The sequence below is a fragment of the Acromyrmex echinatior genome, chromosome 14, assembly GCF_024713525.1.
Source record: "Acromyrmex echinatior isolate Ae372 chromosome 14, ASM2471352v2, whole genome shotgun sequence".
NCBI classification, from domain to species: Eukaryota; Metazoa; Arthropoda; class Insecta; order Hymenoptera; family Formicidae; genus Acromyrmex; species Acromyrmex echinatior.
In genome coordinates, this window is record NC_141865.1 from 10,653,778 (window position 1) to 10,672,219 (window position 18,442).

General features: G+C 38.4%; 1 protein-coding gene and 1 long non-coding RNA gene across 17 annotated transcripts in view; one reads left to right on the forward strand and one right to left on the reverse strand.

Annotated features, from left to right (window-relative positions):
- The window catches only part of LOC105146732 (protein turtle), a 302,876-nt gene that overhangs the window by 109,579 nt on the left and 174,855 nt on the right, over nt 1-18,442 (reverse strand). The gene's annotated exons all lie outside the window — the stretch shown is intronic.
- Nucleotides 1,456-8,270, forward strand: LOC105146570 (uncharacterized). The gene is made up of 3 exons (XR_846204.2): nt 1,456-2,551; nt 4,131-5,287; nt 7,717-8,270. It is a non-coding gene; the product is annotated as an uncharacterized LOC105146570 (long non-coding RNA).

An 18,442-nucleotide genomic window follows, 5' to 3' on the forward strand; every position in this document is an offset into this window, starting at 1 on the left:
TCACATGTATGTTGCACCGTCAGCATCTGTCGTTGGATAATGACAGTAATTTCGCATATTTCGTCTCTCTGAATTATATCGGAATACTATGTCCGCCTGCAGTTTGAACTGCAGCAAATCTAATTTCGTAAAGAGCAACTCGAATATGTTAATGGGATACGATTCAAAGTTACACTCCTAATTTTCGACGATGGCGCGATGATATATCCTCGCGAGTCTTTTCAGGGATATCGTATCGATATCACTTTTATCTAGACTGATGGGAAAGACGAGGTAATTCACTTGACATTCCAAGGACTTGATAATCGCCTTTCAAATTCCGAGGTATTAACTGACTAATTTTCACGCGCTTTCCGCATGTGTGTGCATACCAAGTTTTAAGGAAATATTACGTGGGTGAAGTCAGAGGAACTGTCTTAAATGAGCGATTCAGTCAGAACGCTTACAACCGCCGAGAAAGGGAAACGGAGCATTGCTCGGACCGACGAGAGCATTGAAATGCAAATGGATGGCTCGTTTCAGCAGCCACACACTTGTCTCGCGATGTTCATGCACGGGCGGAGGATTGGGATCGGCGGGCGTGCTTCTCTAGCTGCTCGTCTCACGTATGACTGGGTAAAGCTGGTTCGCAGTACAGATCTGAGGCGCAACTTCGCTGAGTGCAACATGTACGAAATTGCGTTAAGCTATTTCTAATATTACCGTGCGAATACACACAAATTACACGTGCCTCCTGTTAATAAACGATATTTCCGTTGATTACACTGATGACTACGATATCAGATGCCGTTACGAACGAGAGAAACTGTTTCTATCAACGAGTTCAATTACTGCGCGATTAGTGCCGAAATGCATTTATGATGCATTTTATTAAAGCTGGCTGCCTATTAATTAATGATTATCCACCGTCCTTTTCATACCACCTGCGGTGCAAATGAAAGCCGACGCGATCGTGGTCAGTCTGTTAACATTGATAATATGTAATTACGTCTATCAACCTATAGATATATATATACACATATTGAATTATACATATGTGTGTGTGTGTGTGTGTGTGTGTGTGTGTGTGTTGTGTGTGCAGTTCTTTATCTCACAGAAATCGTTTTCTGTAGCTATCGATGTGCGTATCGATTTCATTTATTTATCCGTCGGGATGTACACATAGCGACATTGTACACGGATTGCCACATAAAGAAGAGACGACGCCGTCGACCTCAGGATGATTGCTGATCGAATTACCGGACGGACCGACTATCGACGAAGGATTCCTCGGATTTCGTAAGACCGGAAATTTAATTCCAAAGTCCACCACAAAGGACGACCAGGCAACGGGATTAACGAATTCGACTTCCCTTTGGATTCCACCAACCCCAAGCTTCGGCTTTTGCTTTCTTTTCTTTTTTTTTCTTTTTTTTCCTTCTCTCGACATCCGCGTAGACACCGGATGGAAGACACGATTTGTCGATTCCTGAAAAGTACGAGAAGACCGCCATAGACTTTGTCGACTTCGGCTACTTGACTCAGTTAATTATAGACTAATGGAAGCAAAAGTTCCCTCAATAAACGAACTTGAGGATAGACAGGGGAGAAAAGAGCCAGGACATTATGGACGGACTAGATGGTTGTTTGCGTAAGAATCTTCGAGAGATGCTTCTTCAGTCGCCGCCTTCTAATTATGCCAAATATTCCACGAATTACCGCGGAGGCAACTTGATTCCAGTAAAATAACTTGGCTCCCACTATTATTGCATTTGATGGAATGGCAGGATGTCAAATGATTGTATTTTTACTTACTGATATCTCTGCTGCAATTCAAATATGTATTTTTCGTTATATATTTTTCGTTTGCTTCAGCGTTACAATTAATACTCGCTTTTCTTCGATAAATGAAAAATCATAAAATAACAAATCAATAACTGTTTTGATTAAAACATTTCAGTATTTATATAATGAAAACTTCATGTAAGTTGAATCGATTTCTAATAAGACCGATAGTTTTGTCAATAGGTTCTTACAAGAATACGTAATGTAGTCACGTTTTATGGAATTAATAGGAATTCAATGTATCGAGAAAAGGTAAGATACGTAAAAGACCAATTAGAGGTGACTAAAATTGGAGACGGCAGAAAGTGAATATAAACACGGAGAAATTGGAAATGCTTACTGATCTGAAAACGCGCGCGCGCGCGCGCGAGAGAGAGAGAGAGAGAGAGAGAGAGAGTGTGTGTGTGTGTGTGTGTGTGTTCCCAAACTCCCCGAAATTCCATCGTATTAATTTATCTTCGTCCTTTTAGCTTCTATCGCGAGCTTTGCAGCCTACAGGTTCATCGATCAATGTGTCCGGTGTATGATGTGCCTTTCAGGTACTTCATCCCCCTTAATACGTACGCCGGCGCGCGCCGAAGCACTTCCCTTTCTCTCTCTTTTTTTCTCTCTCGTGCGCAAAGTCTCCGCCACCCTTTCGCGCAACCCCCATGTAACTCTCGTTGCGCTCGAAGTCAGTGCACCAGAGTCAGTACATTCCTCTTTACGTTCCTTCTCATTCCGCGACGTAAGTTACGACTTCTTATTCAACCGCGCTACCGGCAGTAAATATTCCTTTGCAACCAATTTCTATTTGCACGTATCCTCACCCTGGGCTTGCCTAGTTCCGCAAACCATGCGTTCTTTTTTCCCTCTTATACCATATCGTCTACACCTTTTTACTCCTTCACCGCAGGCTGTGGTATTGCACCAGCCAAAGGTGGTTGCAAGAGAATTAAAAGGATTTCAGGTTTTAGAACTGAATTTTAGAACTACGACCGCGCAGTTCGAAAAACGAAAAGAAGTCGTACTGCGGACGACGATCGAGACTCTATCGTACGAAATACAATGAAACTTGATAACATAACGTATGTTATGAAGAATATTATCATACCACCGCCCTATCACTTTCTATCTCAGAATTCACGTTCAAATTGTACCAACGAGCCGCCGATTTTTATTCGTTGATAAATTTTATCTTGCCGTTACGTCTATCGCTATAAATGTTTCAAGCAATTCTATTTCCGATACGTATTCATTCCCCCAACCCTTCTCCGCGATTTTTCACACCAGCGCAGAATTATTTTCACATTTCGATCCGGTCTATTTATGTTTCTTCTAGCGCCGCTGCATACGACTCGCGCAGTAAATATTTCTTTCTGTCTACGTCATGTAGCCAATTTCCATTTGCGAATCCTCTCACTTGCATGGATCTTTTTTTTTCAGCACGACATAGAGAAGAGAAAATCGCGCGTAACGAACACGGAAACCCCATATTGCATGACGCGCGTATTTATTTATTATCTCGAGCGTGCGCTCAGTCTCATTTTATGTATTTTAATAAAATACATTTCGGCGGAAATAATATGCATGTATACACAAAAAGAAGAAAAAATATTACCTTAATTACATGTACTCTTCGTTTGCACAATTGTACATTTACATGTATATATATATATAATGAGCATATTTAAACTCTCAGAATAAATCGTGAAAATATTCAGCAAAAAAATTTTCTTGTAATATTATCCATTTCTAAAGTTAATGATTTCCTAGTTCATTAAGACATGGATATATCCATGTACAACTAAAATGCTTATGAGCCTCCACTGCGTAAATTATATATTATAAGGCGACAAAATATAATTAGTAAACAATTGGAATATACTTACCAAATATTAATCAGTTTGAAGTTAATTAGTATTCAACCTCATCAATTATCATACTGAATGGGATTCAAATTTAGATTTGAGTCGTCTGCAATTAACGTCATTCGATAAGTATATTCCAATTGTTTGCGAATTATATGTTATTGCCTTACGAATTTATGGAATATAATAATCTACGCACTAATAACCGCTCACATAGAAATACTGAATTTATTCTTGGAGCCATGAATACCATTAATTCAATTTATTTTAATTAAAAACATGGACAGTAGTGAAGATAAAAGGACAACTTTAATACTTTTAAAATACATTAGATACTTTGTTATATTTTGCAAAAGCCTATTCACATGCAAATTGAGTCATCGATTTCTTTTTTAAAATATGGCAATGCTGGAAGTCCTCGTGTGCTATTCGTACTGATAATGGCATTTGTTCTAGCTCGAGGCGGAACTTTATGAACGATAGGGTCAAAGTGAGGATTATTAAAAGCTCGTACGCAGTCTTTGGAGAAAAAAGTTGGTATAAAAAACGCGTACGTATTTGTTATCCGGGAATTCGGTAGATACAACAATTTTCTCTCTCTCTCTCTCTCTCTCTCCCTCCTCTCCTCCCCCTCTCTCTTTTTAGACATAATTTATGTCCTGGAATAAATACTTTAATCTTTTTCCTGGCGTGAAATGGAGTAGTGGATTTGTACGCGTCTCCCTTTCAAGGGGAACGTCGGGAAGAATTTTCATGCAAATGTACTCTTTTGCTGTGTGGCGGCATAGTATAAATAAATAAAACATGGAAAAATACCGAAGTCCAGTTGTGGCTCTCCCTTTCTCTCCTTTCCATCCTTTTTGCTTCTCTTTTTTTTTGCGCACATGCACACGGAGAACATATTGCATTACGCTTGATTGTTCTGTTTTCTTTTTATTCTTACTAACTACTCTTCGTAAGTTGTGAGTAAATAGAAAACGGTGAACTTCAAACTCGCCCGCTCAGTTATAATTGGAAGTACAACATTTTCCCAAACATGTTCTACGAGTCCATTCGGCGTGTTTGCAGAAGCGTTAACCATGACGCAAACTTCATGTCGACATGTCACGAAAGCTTTTATTTCAATTCCGACAGTCCATGCAATTCCGACGTAAACTCGATTGCTTAAAACTTGGTGTCAAAATAATTCCATTTCTAGGATCGTCTAAGGTCACTATAAATCATCAAGCACAACTGTTTGCAAATTGCACGCGATAATAATGAACCCTCGCTATTTGCCAGGGAATTCAACACGATCATCATCAAACTGTCTGAGCACAGCCGTAATCGCGAGTAATCTAGATTCACGGTTGCATCTATATATCCAGAAATCACGACGGTGTCGCTCGTCTCGAAGACAAGCTAGTTTATCCCGCACCCTCGTTTCCCCGCCCTTTCGCAGACAGATATTCCTGGACGCATAATCCTCCTTCGAGCCCCGACGATTCGAGACACGTTCGCGGATCAGCGTCAGCGATATCATCGCGGATTAAGACGGGGAGCTGCAGCGTGAGGCGGGAATTCGAAGAAACTACCGAAAAACGGAGAGACAGGGAGAAAACAGAAGGCTGCAGGTGAGAGGAAACGAGATAGCAGCTGGTGAAACTACAGCTCGACAGGGAAAGAGGAAAGGAAAGAGAGAGAAAGAGACACGACCTCATAGTATCTCGCTTAGAACTCGCTCAGAATTTGCCGGGGTAGATGGGATAAGCAAACGGGGTAGTAGCCGGCTTGAACACGTTTGCACGAGGCTCGCGAGTTTTATCTGTCGGGTCGACCTGCCCACCTTACTTCTTAATTACCGAGCCAGCTCGTACATTCGTTTCACAGCTCGGAATTTGGTCGGAGCGCTTCTCTCTCTTCTCCTCTGCCATTCCCCGTTAACTTTTCTCGCGCTCGCCGCCAAGAAGCTCCCCTGATATCATAATTTAATTTCAAATAATAAGGTTGATCTCCTTCTCTTCTTTATTTCCCTATTTTTACAGTACCAGTTAAGTGGATCACTTTTTTTTTCAACGGGTCTACGAGAAAAATTAGTTCGCTGTATCATCTCCCGATCATTATGTTATTCCCCATTTGTCTAACAGCATCCGTTTTGTTCCGCGCGTTTCATCCCCTATTTTATCATTTTCTTCCCTCAATCCATCCTCGCTTTTTCGTTTCATCTTCGCGTTTCGTCTGAATGTTCCGAAGCAAATTGTCTTCTACTTGTTCCACTTCCTTTTTCCCTCTAGCATCCCGTATTTCTCGCGGCTACTTGCCATCCAGAGGCATGCGGATAAAGGCATCTAGAGGGTGGTTACGGCTACTTCGCGCGCGTGAAACCGCCCGTCTCACTTCCGGCGTGCCACGCCTTCGCTGTCACGTTCGTGCGAAAGCAGCGGCGTAAATTATCGCGCATCCATGGTGATCGCTGGTTTCGCGATCGTATAATATATCGGTGGTAGTTACTCGGGAAGAAAATGCGTTACCGATCACCTGTATAACTGATCACTGCGATCGATTGCCGTGCTAAGAAACAGAGATGGATCGGCATGTACTTATACATATATTATGCGTACGAATAACAACTATTATGTTTCTGACGGATCTTGTGATACCAAGGATCATATGGCACACGAAAAAACTTAAGCACACTGAAAAAAAAGTCTATGGTAATAGCTACTAAATGTTAGGTAAAATAATACCAATCAAATGTTCGGCAAAAACAATTTTATTATCAATAGGAGGATATATAAGAGTCAAGTTTGAACAATTAATGTATATAATATAAACCGTTTCAAATATGTTCATTTTAATTACTATAAGATATAAATTTGAGGGGTGATATTGCATTACGTTACATTACATTACAATACATGGTATCATGATTGTGCCTTCTTCAGATATACAAAAAACGCAGTATAAAAGTCAATTGAGTTTTAATTCGTCGGCAATAAAATCCAAGAAAATAATTTTACTTTTCAAAATATTTAGTAAATATAATATTACCAAGTATACACTGTAAAATTAACTTTTTTTGCATGTCTCAAAAAGTCCCCATTATATATGTACGTCTTTAAGTTGAAATTAACATTTTATTTTTCACAGTGTAATAATATAATTAACTGTTTGATAATATTTACTAAATATTTAGAAAACTAAAATTTGCTACCAAACTTTTTTCAGTGCTGTAAAATGTAAGCGGTAAGAAAAATCAATAATATTAGATTTGCTACTGCTTACATTATGGCTTTACGTTATGGTCTCTACTATGATTGACCAATTCACTTACGTTTTACGATTTAAGCTTTTTGTGTCACAGCCCTTATATACGCTATTAAAAAGTGCTTCGAGAATTCAGTATTAAGAATCGATGCGTTAAATACAAAAGCACAAGAAAAGTAAATATGCGATGAGAGACACGAAAAGTTGACACAATTGATTAGCTTGTAATAACGTTTTTGTGAAAAATAAATTGTACGTTGGAAAATACATGCTTTAAAAATTGACTTATTTATTAAATATATTACGTCTAAATTTATGAAATATATAAATTGCATCTCTGCAATTTGGAATTTAATGGCGCTTGGCTAGCACGAAGACGCAACATCAACAAAAGATTATTAATATCACTTTATTAAAATGTGAATATATGCGGCACTTGATATCACCGAAATTGGGAATAAGAGGACTCTTGCAAAATCGGAAATTGCATTTAGCGTAATCGCATATCCAGTCCCTCGATTTCTAACTAACATGAAAATCGGTCTGCATTATCGATGTAATTTATATGCGGAATGCTCAAATAATTTGGTATAACACGCGACTCTGCCGGAGAGAGCAAATCCCACTCGAAACCAGAAATTCAGAGCGACCGTCGAGAACGAGTGCAACCGGGGTAGGTCATTGCGCGCCACTCGGCGCTTTTAATCCGTGCGTCGGATTCATTCTATTCCCCATTTACGGAAATAACAACCGATTTCAATGTTCTGTTCTAAAACTTTCTTTTTCTCTTTCTCAGGTCGATCGATGAGCCGCGCACACGTCACATTTATCACAAGGATAAGGAGAAGCTGAAAATTTCGCCTTTTATATATAAAACATCGTAACGGGCTCCTTTGTAATTTCATTTTAAAATACGACGGTGCGATTCGAGTGTTTGACGTTTGGTATCTCGGGACCAATGCGTGAAAGTCTCTGGGATCGACGATGACACATTCGCGACTTGCGAAAAGTCGTAATGCACCAAATGGCCCATTCGCACGGGACACAACGAATGAGAATTATTTCAGTGGTGTTATATTAACGTACGACGAAAATGAATCGCGATACGCAGCGCGCGAGCATAGATACATATAAGTGTCAAATGCCACGAGGAAGAGCAACCTTATATTGTATCATTTTCGTTGCCACGACGGTGAATTAATGCAGCGAGCTCCCACGTGATTCGAAACTGGCTCGTATTGCGAGACTCGAGAGATTCTCCAACAGGATATTGCGACGATTAGCTGTTTATAATAGCTAGAAGTATGTACAGCGGAATGGGCGATTAATAAATCTCTGATTTCTTGTGGACTCTGCTGCACCTGAAACTTTTTCCCTATATCTATGTCTCTGAAACTCAGCGTACGTGGAGTTGAAGATTTATTATGTAAAAAGAGACACGAGCTTTGTATAAATTTTAACGTATCCTATACACTGGACTTTGCACACGTGCTAAAGAGGTGAATTGCATTATATTGTATTATGCTGTATTCACTTCTTTAAACTCGAGAGTACCATCGGTTTTTTTTTTTTTAAGTAAACAATGGGGATTAATTGGATGTTTTTACATTCCAATTAAAATCATGAACTATTAATAACGTACTATATAATATATTATTTTTTCCTATTTATTAGTATTTGAAAATATTGGATATGAATTTAATTTTATAAAAAAAAGTAAGCAATAACTAAATAAATATTAAACGAAATATGCACGTGAAGTAGTTTATTATAACAATATTTTTAAGGAATAAAGATTTCGATTGATATAAAATCTTTTTTATTATAGATTTTCAATTGCACATTTAAAGGTTCATAAAGAAGAGTCGTTAAAAAAGAAAAAAATATGTTAAAAACAACAGATACATCCATAGAAAATAATATTTCGTAACAATTCATATCCATCGCTGGAATATAAAAAATAAGGGTGTGACTATTCCCGAGTTAAAGACAAAGTTTCACATTTCGAAACGACTGTCCACCAGCCATTAAGAGATTTAAATATCCTAAAGGAGAGTTTTTGCCCTTCACACATTTCCCGTGTTTTCAGTCTCTGATTGCGACGGTGATGGTTTACAAGATAGCGTCGCGTTTCTCGACATAGGGGTTGTAGCGAGCGTCGTCGGAACGTTTCCATTGTCGACGCCCGTCGCGTTTCCGGCAACATGGGCGTGCTAGGCACGTAGGAAATTACGTTGCGCGTTAGAACGCGGTTTCGAGTTGTAGAAAACGGTCGGCATGATCGGCGGGAAAGCGAGGACGGCGAGAGACGCAGACGCCTAGAGAGTTATCTCGCCGGAGTGCCACGTCGAACTCTCAACGACATTCACAAGGGGAATAAGCGACACCGATTGCCGGGATGAAATTGCGCACGATACGATTCAATCGTGTATAACATGTAACGAGACGCAAATGAATATTCGAGAAAAAAAAAAGAGAGAAGGAGAAGAAGAGGAAAGAGAGGAGAACGAAAAGGAGACATCTTCGGAGCGATGAGTTTGGACGAGACCCTTAAACAACCCTCGTAAAGCTCGGATGCTCTTCCGCATCGGTCATAAAGCTTATAAAGCTGTGATGGATGTAGAGTAAGCCGCTTGAAAACTCGGACGAGATGAAAAAGAGGGATGGAGCGACCGTATGTAAGGAGACCAGTGAGCGAAAAGATTTGCGCCATGGTAATTCGAGTTGGTTACTCGCAGCTTTTTCGCTGGAGTAAACGAGAAACGGAAACACTTACGTTACGTCGCAAAAAAATGTTGCACTACTGCGCGGTAAATGTCAGAAGAAAGTTGAAAAGACACATTTCGACACACCCAGAAAATGATATCATTGCAAATGTAATGACTGAGATTTGTTTGAGATAGTCATCGTTTGAAGGAATCTAATTTGCAAAAGCGTCAATAAATTTATTTAATAAAAAGCAACGAATGATCTTAACGAATGACCTTAATCGGTATTTGTTTTGAAATACCTTTAAATAGTAGATACAGGGTACTTTAAATTAATGTATCTTTGCTTGATGTAATTGAATGACTTTTTCCAGTTTAAAGATCGAAATCTGAAGAATAAGATTAGCTAAAAATGTAGATTGTAAAAAAAACATGATTTGTAAACAACTTTTTATAATATAGTTGAATAAAATATCTGGATCAATTGGATCGGAGAGAAACATTAACGGTTAAAAATGAATATCTAAAAAGAATCTTTAACCAAAACCTCAGACATGCAAAATCTTAAAATAAAATCAATTTTAATCTCAGCAGAAAATTTCTGTTCTAAGCTCTATTAATTTTTACAAAAAATAATATTTCATACGCTTTTTAAAGATTCCTCGAATTAACATCTTTAAGAAGAGTTAGACTTACTTAGTTAAAGTTAAAAATGTTAGTGAAACGAATCCTTTATATCTTAATATGTCACCGGGAACGAAGATATAAACATGCGTGATGTAACTCGACATGACGCATCCAGTGCACGATTTTTATGACGACGTGTCGACCACGACCGGCGGACGTTATAGCCCCTTTTCAAGGTACGAGCGAACATAAAATTCGCAGAGGCTTGTTCGGTTGTTGCGAGCAATGGGGAATGAAACGCGGCATAAAATCCGTGGCCTTTCTGAAACGTCACATAAATTTCGACTAAATATCGGCGTGTTAAAACGACGAGTGTTTAAACGCATTGTGCAAACACACAGAAATTCTCGTATTTATTTGGGGGACGAAAATGATGTAATTTACACTTCGCGCCAAGCGTCATTTTTGCTACGAATTAAGTATTAATCTATGCAGAAGTTCTCCGCAGTCATGGTCGGTTCGTTTATAATTTGTGCACTCGCCATAAATTATTAATAGCATTATATGTGACGATATCGCGCCATCGCGGCTGTGTGCGATTTGTTACTGAAAAAGCCGGAGTCCGTTTACAGTTGACATTACATGATGCGAACCGACCTGCTACTGATTACATCCGTAGTCTACACACGAAATTTAATAATATTTGATTGCGTTGATCGAACGTTTTAATCAGTTTTAACGTAATACTCAAACGCGTGAATTATATCGATGTTTTGCAATTGCCGGCGTTCATTATTGCTTTGCCGCAGTTTTCCTATTAAGTGAAAATATTTAGATAAATCGAGAAAATGTTAAGGTAATAACTAGGATATCATTATTTACGGAGCAGACATAAAAGGGAAACCTGAAATTAGATAGGAATGTTATTAAATTTATTATGTCAAATTATACTCAATTTGAGGTATTTTTAATCATTTTATAAGTCGCTTACCTACTCGCTGTTCTTACTCAATGTGTCGTTAATTTAAAATTATATAAACAAAGTTAAACGAGTTAACTCAAGAAATTGTATTAAATTTTGACTCAAATTTAATTTATTATTTATTAAAGTGCAAACATTAATATACACGTTGTTTACGTTGAAACTAACTACAGAAATAAATTAATTTTCACTTTGATACAAGAAGGTTAAAAATAACAAAATGTTATTTAACTCAAAGGTTACCGTTGCTTCTTTATAATATTTACACACAGAAAAATATATACTACACGCAAGTAATAATTACTTGTTTCAAAAGTTGATAAATCCGCAAATTTATTTATAAGTTCATCAATTTATTCAAAATGTATTCTGAATCTTATAATTTAATAATTCGATTAAGATTATTAAATTAAAACAAACTTATTATATGAAGTTACTCGATTTTAGAATATTCTTCAAAAAAGTAAATAAATTCCTGTTTTAAATACAGAATAATAAGTTTTTCTAAAATTTGTGAAAAGTATATCTTAAGATTATCAAGATTCTTTGATAAAGATAACCGTTACTTAAAAGAAAGAAAGCGAATTGAGTAATTACTTTTCTTAACAATCGAATGACATTTTTCTGTAACAGTGAAGACGAAAGCCTTTATTCCTCTTGCGTACTAAAATCATCCCAATCCCAAGTGTTGTTCGCTCATGCGAAGATCGCCTTCGGCGTCAACGTGAGATGAGAATCGGACAGGCACATTTATGCGACAAATGCGCGGCGAGGACTGAAGTATAGATCGCCGTGTCCCACGTGCGCGGACATTCGGTTCATGATAAACTGGAAACGGAAACGGGATTTATGTCGCACGTCGCACGGGACAAGGGATAGGGTGCGTTGGAAATCGGAAGCACTTCGCACAACCATACGTGAGATGACACGAGGCCACGAACGAGTCGTGTTGACGACCGGGAGCGTCGTGGTACTCGGGGATATCTGGTACGCAGGTGTCAATAAATTTGTACGTCTCACTGGGAGACACGCGTGAATCGTGTATGCACTGCTTGCGATGCTTGGCGGATTTGGATATCGGCGGAGAGTAACAATGAGTGGCGCTAAACGGACGAGACGCTCTCCTCGTACGTATTCTGAATAAGATTCGAATGGAAAAGATAAAATGCACTTTCCATGACGGAGAGATGGAAAAAGACGTACTTCTGTGGCGTTTGCGCCATAAAAAAAAAAAGGAAACATTTAAATCATTTTTATTAATACCCCGAGAGGAGTAGAATGAGGGCCATGCGGATTATCCTTTATATTGTAAAACGTCGTGGATGCGGACGCGCGTGCAAAAGCCAGCGGATTGACGCCGATATATGGAATGAAAACGCGAGCGGCAAATAAACAACGAATATTCGGAATCGTTATATATATATATATATATATATATGTACACAAATCGCGCGTTTCCACTTCGGCTTCCGTACTGAAAAAGCCGCGAAATATTTGTAAATCCTGTAAATACGGAGATTGACGATTTATGATACAGAGACTTATCCTGGAAAAGAACGGTTCAAGAAACTAAAAATTCCGCCAGATAGAAAGGGCGCGGATCTTCGATTTAATATGAAAGTATAATATAATTTTATTTTCTGCATTTGCGATTTTGTATGACACTGAAAAATGTGAAGTGATCACAAAAATTTTTGGTGAGATTATCGACGGATGGAGTCGTCAAATTAAAAGCTGTACTACTGAAAATGATATTTCAGCCGAATTTAAAAATCATATTTTTATAAGAATTTTTTCAATAAAATAACAGATTCTCTCAATACAGCTTAAAATGTTTAGTTGATATTTGTACAAAACACGTTTTTGATATTGCTCATTCCCCTAAGAGATGAAAAGATTCATCCAACTGTACTTGAGCGTACAAATTGCCAAACTTTTTCGATTTTCGCATCAACGATTTTTGATTAATGCACGACCCAACATGCTATGTATCTCTACCTATATGGTTTCGTGTTACGTAAAGTTCAAATATTCGCGTGATTGAATTTGATAACACGTTTGCAAATTATCGAATCTCGGATTCGTGAACGAGTCGAAAACGCGTAAAGCATCGAACGATTCGCGCATTTTGGTGATTTGAAAGGTAATAATTTACGCTAGCGCTATACGTTCATTACCATAATGGAAACGGGACCAAACATTTAGAGCACGCAGGTGATACTAGAATATCGTCGAATCGTGGTATTAGCTTACCACCGATGATAGACGATACGAAATTTATGAGTATAAAATTGCACACCGTACAGTTACTGTACTGTTTGGGCAGAGGTCGATTTGTTTGCGTTTATATTATCATTTGATATGTATTAATTACCATTAGTATGATGGATCGGTGGCCCGATAATTATCAGCGGGAAAATTGCATTGAACTATAATTAAACTATTGTTCATTGTGAGCACGCTCTACATGAATAAAAGCAGGTTAGCAGAATTTAACACAACATCTCCTAATAAAATCTGTCATTGCTATCTATTATTGCTTTTTTTATCAACATAAAATCCTTTATTCTCTTAGAATATCTGCAGAAATATTTTTTGACAAATATAAATACATTCTGGAGTAAAGAATTAAGTATTGTTTCGCTAACGAGCTCTCTCTTCATAATGCTTATTAATATCCAAGTAACTTTAATGTTCGCGTAGTAGAGGTTTCTATGAAAGGCAATATGCAAAATACGTCGTTTCATTGCATGTACTTGCCGCACGCAATTATTCACGTGCGAATATGTGAAACACATTGTGTATTCGGAGAGGAGTGTCGCGCGCTGCGGGGCTTTATGAAACTTTGAAGTGATGCTTTCGTGGTGGCACGTCATCGTTTTACAATGACAGAAAATGGGGCTCGTCGAAGTCGACGTATTAAAGTTTGTCGGAAGGTATGCGCACCGAGAGAGAGAGAGAGAGAGAAAGAGAGAGAGAGAGAAGTTTGCATCCGCAGGTCATTTGATCCCGACCGAGGAACACAAGCGTCGTGCCAAAGAAGGAAAGTGCCTACTTCTCGGTGGAAGTACTTCCCCTTATCGCACGAAACTTTCGCGAGACCAGTTGCAGTCGGTCTCGTAATCACGCTAATACCTCCTACCGAAAGCTGCGATCTCGCTCGAGGCCGCAATTCCCTTTTCGCCCTGACCGGGATTCACTGGGCGTCATTAGGGTAGTTTCGACCTGTAATCCATGAGGATATTTTTCGAGCTGCGTGTAACCGCGGAGTATATGTGTGTATATATGTACGTACATACCCACAAAGTAACTAATAGTCACTGTCAGAGACGCTGCAGGAATTAGCGATCGAATGATTCGCTACGCGAACTACTCTGCGAATTGCTTGCCGTAATCGAACCTGAACGTTGGCGAAATCGCTATAATATTTATTCAATCCAATCGACTTTAGTTTTTCTCTTCCTACGTTCAAAATTAGGTAATATGAAAATATTAGTTTTATCAATAACTTAAATTCACAGATCGTTTTTCGTCGGATAGTGAAATAAAATGGTTTAGTCAATAAATGGTTCTGAGTTATCGGTTTTTAAATTGAAAGCTGATAATTAAAAGTGGCTGTAATTAAAAGCAAATTAATTTGACTTTATCAAATTGTGTGAGCTCATCTAATACAAAATATCTTCCTAATGCTTCTCTCTCTCTGGTTCTTATTCTCGAAGACAAAACTCTCGAAAGGAAATTTATATCGCGACTGACATTGCGCGACGTTAAAAATTCAGCAGTGAAAAATCGAATTCCCGGAGAAAGACTGCTGACCGCGCCAGATTCAGGACGTCCATTGGTCAGGCCTAAGCGAGAATTATTAATAACGCTAACACGATCAATCTCCAAGCAGCTCTTTGTCCGAGCCGCTCACGCAATCTTCGATGTGTCCCGAGCCTCCCGCTGTGATGCGTTTTGAATGGAAACCGAACGGGACAGGCACAAGCGCAAGTGAATGCTCGGTATATCAGACTAAAACACCAAGTCACCGGTTTTATCGGCGTTTTCAGTCAATTTCAAGCCATATCTACGAAAGCGTTTCACGCGCCAGCAAGTAAAAAATTGCCTCCGGTGTCACGTAGACGAGACGAAAAGCTGACGTGCGGAATCAAGCTTGAATTAACGAGATACGTAGAAGTTGGACTAAATGATATTCAAATATATATATATATATATATATATATACGACGTAAAAGGATATTTTTTAAAATCCTCGCCAAATCTTCCTTTCCTATATGTCATTGTATGACAATTTACACACCCGTTTTGCACCGATCCTGTTTCTAATGGCAACATATAACGAACGATAATTTGCATAAATGTTACGCTCGCTTTGTAGACTCTATTAAGTTTGTATTGCAATACTAATTGCGAAAATGAACGATTCGAGGTATATACATGCGTTGGTCAGTTAGCGAAATCATCGTAAACAATGTGCCAACAACAAATAGCCGATCGATCGATTGATCGATCGATCGATCAATTTTCGCGCCGATAATAATTCGAAGGAATGTGCGAGTCTGTTAAAAAATTTTTTTTTAATTACTCTGCGGGCTATCTCGCGCTTTCGGACAATTATCGGATTTTATCCTAATGCGTCTATATATGGCGCACCAAACGTGCATGCTCATCGACGCGCGTCGGGCTTTAGTCGCTGCCAAGCGGAATTATTAATAGCACTAACGCGATCAATCTCGCGTGCGGTTATCCAAACCACCCATCCGATCTTCGATACCTCATATCCCCCGGTCCGTGCTGCTGATGTGTTTCCGATGCCAATGAAAGGTGACACAGCCTCCCGATGCGCGCGTGTGAATGCCCCGAGTGTGCGCGTTCATTCCGAATACGCGATAATACAGAGAGCGCCAAACGGGACAGATACGATTCCGCATTAAAGCGAATTTATCCTATTCGTGCACGATTTTGCTTTGCTCGCCGGCATGACGTATGAAAATTGCGTCTGAATACACGTCGGTGTAATCCCGATGTTTGGATACAAACGGCTATTTAAATAATCATTATGTATACAGCGTTGCATTTCATCGGCGCGTTTCATTAAAATCGCACGTCGGAGCGTCGCGTAAAGTCGGTTAATATTCAGTTCATTAAATATAATCGCATTCGGACGATTATACACAAGCACGGAAGTAGAGCGAAGTTATATTTGGCGATGTAAATGCTCGACTAGAAATTTATCCAAGAATTTTAGCAGGTCTTAATCAGATCTTATTTCGTTATTAGGCCCCGATAAGGTAAGTTCATCGGGGCCTGATCAGTCGTGTAACGCAGCACAGTAGTCGGATCTTCATCCTGATGAGGACCTGATAATGAAATAAGGTCAATCTAGCTAGGATCTGCTGGATAGCTAAAATCACCGGATAAATTTCTAAGTCGGGAATTGTTCAAATGCTATTTAATTTAGCATCTCATCTCAAAAGAAGCAAAACACATATATTGCACAAGTCCAGAAGGCATGGCATACTCTGAAGGAACTTTATAATCTCTAGGAGATTATCCAAATCGATTTGCATACGTCTTCTTGTAAATAAAACTTGTAGATGTTTTCTTTTTACGAATAACCCGTCCATTTCGTGGCTGCATATTAGAAACGAGGTCAATCATACTCAAATCTAACGAGAACCTTCTTATTAAGTATACCTTATTCAGGATTATTTTAGGTCAACCAAACCAGGTCCTTATAACGTACAACCTTACAAAGGTCAACTATACTCAAACCTGATGAGAACCTTGTTAGGTGTACCTTATTTAGGAGTACCTTACAGCAAGCAAATCAGATCCTGATAACATATAAGGTTAACCTGATACAAATTCTAGTCGGGTGATCTTTCGTCTGAGATTTAAAAAATATATTGCGATGAAAGAGAAATGCTGAAGTTTCAAAAGACATTGTTACTAATGTATTTTAATGAATTAAAATTAAGGTCACGGAGGATATGATGTAACGTGATTGACATAAATCGATTATTGTCATTATATCTGATACATCCGTGACGCTTATCTGTTTGCTTATACAAAATATTGAATTAAATATAACCTTTTGACAAATAAAGGGTGAATCATAAGTATGTTTTCAAATTTCAACGTGAATAAAAAAGAAGAACAAATGTTTTCATTAGATCGCAAATGCTTCGTTATTGAGGTAATGGACACAAATGCATTTGAAATAATGATAGTATCAGATCAGATACTTCCTTTTATGTGTGGCAAATGATGAAGGACACTTTGAGAGCTTTTCTTGTAAAAAAAAATAATATCTATTTGTGGCCTTAAAATCAATATTTAATACTACTGTATTTATGTCCATTATTTCGACAATGAAGCATTTACGATCTAATATTCACAGGAACATTTGTTCAAATTCTTTTTTATCCGGGAACAAAATTTTAATCTTTAATACACATCTTTGGGTCATTCGTGTCCTGCGCATTTCTTTTCTTTGATTTACACAACAATATCATATACAATTGTATATAATAATTTATTATAAATATACAACAACTTTACAAATACTTTCTAAAGATGTCAAAATATATGTAAAAATCGCTTAATAATTTTCATTTACTTATAAAAGTGACGAAAATGAATTCACGACACGAAAGACCTACCGTATATAGTAAGAGTGACAAAAATTAAGGTGTATACTAAAGATTAAAACTTTACTTATGACTCACTTTGCATGTTATAAAGGTCTTCACACTGACACGAGGGTACGCACAAAATATGACTGCCAATAGGAGTATAATCGAACCTTTATCACAACATTGCATCCTCAATATTTGCGGTGGATAGTTCGGAATAGTGCATGCAGGTTGTTACGCCGTATACGCAACCTGCACCCGACGGGGCAATTTAGTACGTGCCGGGGAATGTTTATTAATTAATGAGCAGCATATTTTCCGTTCAACTATGCGACACGTTCGCTATACCATCCCACGAGTCCCGATGTGGACTACGTGCGCTCCAGTACATTACTTCGCTCCTCGACTAACGAGCGCGTGCCTATCAGCCATCAGCCATTTCTGAGAGCTCCTCCGCCTGCATATGCTCGACATACGTACGTCGCTACATTCCCTACTGCTACCCTCGACGTATTATTTCCGATACCTGCTATCGATAATTGGAATCGCGGAATTACATTTCTT